Genomic DNA, 4,478 nt, shown 5'->3' with positions numbered 1-4,478 from the left:
AACAGACTGACTCCAAACACATGATGAGTTCACGTTGTAAAACCGACCGAACTGAATTTACTTATAAAACATTCAATTCTTCAATGTTCTGTTGATACACTCTGTTGTTCCACAGAGAGGAACGGAGCAGAAACTCACAGCTGGAAGTGATTTAAACCGTCGACGCACAACATCAGGAAGAAAACAAATTGAAAAATCATCAGAAATGATTGTGCTTGATGAAGTTACTTTTGAAAACACGCAGTGCCTGTTGGGTTGTTTTTATTTCTGAGGAGGGGGGGGGATGGTTACTGGAGCTTTTGTGGTAGCTGCTCCAAAGCTTTGGAATAACTTTAAAGATCCTCCTCTGTTGACTTTTTAAAGAAAAATCTCAAGATGTTTTCAATAGATAGTTCTTTTTAGTATTTATCTTTAACTTTGATCGCATAACATAGTGTTTGGTTATTTCTTGTTTTAATACACATTTAATACAATTCTATTCTAGTTTACAAATTAACTGCTTTTTGCTCTTTACGGTTAACGATGGTCAACTCAGGTTCTTTTTTTTTTTTTTTTTAAACATGCTATTTAGATAAACTTGATTTGATTTGTTTTCTGCTGCCTGTATTGTATATATTTTTCCATAGCACTGGGTTTATTCTGCCCTTTTAATCCTCATAGTGATACTTTAACCTGGTTAATTAGCAGCTTGAAGCCTGAATTCATTAGTATCAGTTAACAAAAATAAACAAAATCAGTTGTTTGATCTATGAAATATCTGAAAATTGTAAAAATGTCCTCAAATGTCCTGTTTTGTCCAAAATCCAAAGATATTCAGTTTACTGTCACAGAAAACAAATCAGAATGTATTCAGATTTAAGAAGCTGGAATCCAAGAATTTTGATTCTTATTTCTTTAAAAAAATATGCTCAGAGATTAATCGATTATCAAACAGCTGACAACTGATCGATTAATTGTTGCAGATGTATGTCGTGAATATGCAATATGTGGCCATGTAGAGCTTTTTTTTTTTTTTTTTTAGCATTTGAATAGAAATTCAACTCACAGTCTTATTTTTTTGTTGCCAGTTTTCTAAAATAACTAAAGTTAACACAAGGCTTGTTGGGCTTTTCTTTGACCTGCTGCTGCTCCTGTTCAACATCGAGCCCAACGCCGACACTCGAATGTCCGAAACCGGTGGCAGTTTGCAGCAGACTGTTGTTGTTATCAGGCTCCAGTCGGGACTCACGGCCATAAAGAACATAATATTGCTTTCTTCTTATGAACACAGTGCAAAGCGGCGCAGATCTCTGATGACCAGCTCCTTACCCCTCATCTCCTCTCCTCCTTGATCTTCCCACACTGTTTGCTTTACTTTATTTTCTGTTTTCTCTCCCCCTCCCCCTGTAATTTTTTCGTGCAAAGAATAAAATTTCATCTGCGCGGGCTCTGGGAAAGGCGGCCCTCGGATTGGCCCTTGCCCGTACAGATGCTTTGAATTTACGGGGCTTTTCTGGCTGCTAGTAGAAGCAGGGAGGGATGGAGGGATGGATGGATGGCGAGATGGAGGGAGGGGGTGAAACCTGCCTGTATTTCCTGGGGATTAGGCGTCAGATGGGCGCCCTCAGAGGAGGTCTCAGGTCCCGGCCTCCCTGGATGGCTGGGAAACTGACCCCCATCTGACTCCCTGGTCTTCCCTGCTCCCTACCAGCATGTAGCCCCGGGACAGGACTAAGGCCTGGGCTCTGTCCGATAACCACGCAGGCTCACCGCGGCCTGCCTGCCGGCCGGACCAGACCTCAAATGTTTGCTGCTTATTATTGTGTTCTTCAAAGTACAGCTCAAGTTTAGTGAACCTGTGCTGCAGTTTTGGTCATTAATTCTATCAATCTACTGGATTATTACCTCATTTCAGGTGCAGCTACTCCTTCTCTAAACACAGTGCATCAGATCAGCTCATATGTTGATTTGTTGAAGCAATGTCATCAAGTTCCCTGATCTCAACAAATAAAACCTGAGCTAAAATTATTGCATAATAAGCTCAGCGTTAAAGGGCCAATTCATGAGCTAAGTGCCGTATTATGCTCGTTAGGTCTAATACACGACAGTTATAAGGTATTACTCGAGTTACATATGTAAACTCAGCATCAATAAAGGCCTGTATTTCATGCAAGATCAGTAAGATAAAGAATAAGTGTTGATTTTCTGTCAATATATTTTAAATTCATCTTGTTATGTATTGACCATATGGTGCAAAAACGCGACATATTGGGGTTTTATAAGCGAAACTCTTCATCAGTTTGTATTTGTGGCCACAGAACTGCAGAGAATAATGTTTTTACTCACAGTAAGAGTCCATATATAAGATTACACAACTTTACTAATAGCAATTTTCGGCTAGCTATAAATTGCCAGTCCTTTGGAAGAAGACAAGCCAGCTGCACTTTTCACTATTTAGACGACGAAACCTACTCAGTTCAAGGAACTATAATCAGTATTTTTTGATAAACAGTAGATCACGTTTTCTTGTTAGCACCTTTTAACTTTGTATTTTGATTTGACAACCCTCTTCTTTACTGTTTTGGTTCACTACAAATGCTCAAGACCTGGCCAGCACCAAACAGCAAATGGACAATAAAAGCAGCCAAGAGGTGGTGGAGACCCAACCAGAGTTTGGTCTTGCTTTTGCCAGGTTGACAAGAGTGGGAAACTTCCCCACGAGATTACCCTAAAAAGTAGCGTTTTTATTAATTACGGACGGAAAAAGATGGTCTTAATGTTTACAAGAGGCCGACACTGACTGTTAATAGGAGAAGGAGCATGAACCACGTCGCCACAAGGTAGAAAACGTCCTCAGAAAATGTACTTAAAAAGCAGAAATACAACACAATAACAGTGTTAAACAAGTGTATTATCAGAAAAATGTAGCCTCAAGAGTATAAGTGCTCATTCTCCAGTAAATTGCCACCTTTGACTGCTATGTTGTAATATATGACATTATTAGATTTTAATCGTGCAGCACCAGTGTGGACATAGTTTTGTGAAGTTTGTTCCCAAGCTATGGTTCAAGCCCCACTGAAGGGTCCCGAGATACATCTGAGCGGTTGTGAGAAGAAGAAGTACTGAATACTGAGAACACATTTTCAAATGAAACACTGAAATATCAAATGTGAATCTGACAAACAGCAGCTGGTAGTAGCGTGTAACTACAAGTGATAAATATACTGAAGTAAAATGTTCAGTATTTCACTCACAGTAGAAGTATAAAGCAGCATATAATTAAAATATTCATATAACGTGTAAATTCCTCAAAATTGTACCTAAGCACAGTTCCTTATTTGCATCACCACAAGAGTCTGCAGTGGAAACTCTAAGTGAACATGGTTAGTTTTAAAGATGAAGGTTGGCATTTTCACACAGATGAAAGGTGTCTTACATCCAAATAGCTCTCTCCTCTCAGATTATCTTCAATAACAAGGCATGTTGCGCACTCACGATTGGGACCTTAATGGCAGGAATGTACAAATGTGACAAATTAAAGGAAAAACCTGAACCTTTGACACTTACAGCAACAAGATCTGGTGGCTCTTTTATGCTGTAGTGGGACTTTTTGCTGGTTTATTTAGTTACACTTAGAAGGAACAAATACTTCCAACAGACACATCGAAGCTGTTCTGGAGGCACATGATGACTCAAGACCTTACTAAGACACTTTAATTTGGTTTTTCCTTTAATTTGTCACACATCTTTACATCTGAAGACAACTAGTTGGAACCTGTAGATGACAAGCAATAAGCTGGAGTAGATATTTTACCTGGTTTACAGCTAAATCCTTCTCCTTGAGGTGTTGCTTTTGCTATTAGTTTTTCAATCTAATAATAAGAAGTCGAGATATTTGGTGTTAATTTCCATCTGTTCCACCGTTGCGCTGTTTAATTTTGTTATCAGGTGTGACGCGGCTGTATGCAAAATGGTAAAAACCAGAAATGTTATCTGAGGGGAAGTAAAAGTTGGGCAACAAAGGCCTCGCTCATCCCAAACAATAGTGTAAAACGCACATTAAGTTCCTTTAAGCCTCAGTGATTCGTGCTCAGCTTTAACCGATCCTGAAGCTGCGCCTCTAAAAGTGAACAGAAATGAAAGCTGCACTCAGAAACTCTTTGGTCCTCGTAAGTACAGCACAGAGACACACGCAGGCTTATTGAGCTGGGGATTGTGAGGCTTTGACTGTGGCTCTCAGTCAAATCAAATAAATGTAGCATGTCATCTTTCTGCCATTTGTTCTTCAACACTTCAAATTATGCTGCCTTTCATACGGCGCAGATTTATTATTACATTTGAGACTCACACACACTTGTTTCCGTGAAGGACAATGAAGGTTTCTCTTTCAATTACACATCACACTCACACATTTTTGAAATTTTATTAGGCCCTGGCAGCATCCTCAACAGGTCTGCATGAAACACAAAATGATCTCAGGATTTCCAGAAGGAGCAAAG

Source organism: Stegastes partitus, unplaced genomic scaffold (assembly GCF_000690725.1).
Source record: "Stegastes partitus isolate 25-593 unplaced genomic scaffold, Stegastes_partitus-1.0.2 Scaffold653, whole genome shotgun sequence".
In the NCBI taxonomy this organism is placed as follows: Eukaryota; Metazoa; Chordata; class Actinopteri; family Pomacentridae; genus Stegastes; species Stegastes partitus.
Note: the sequence above shows the minus strand (reverse complement) of the source record.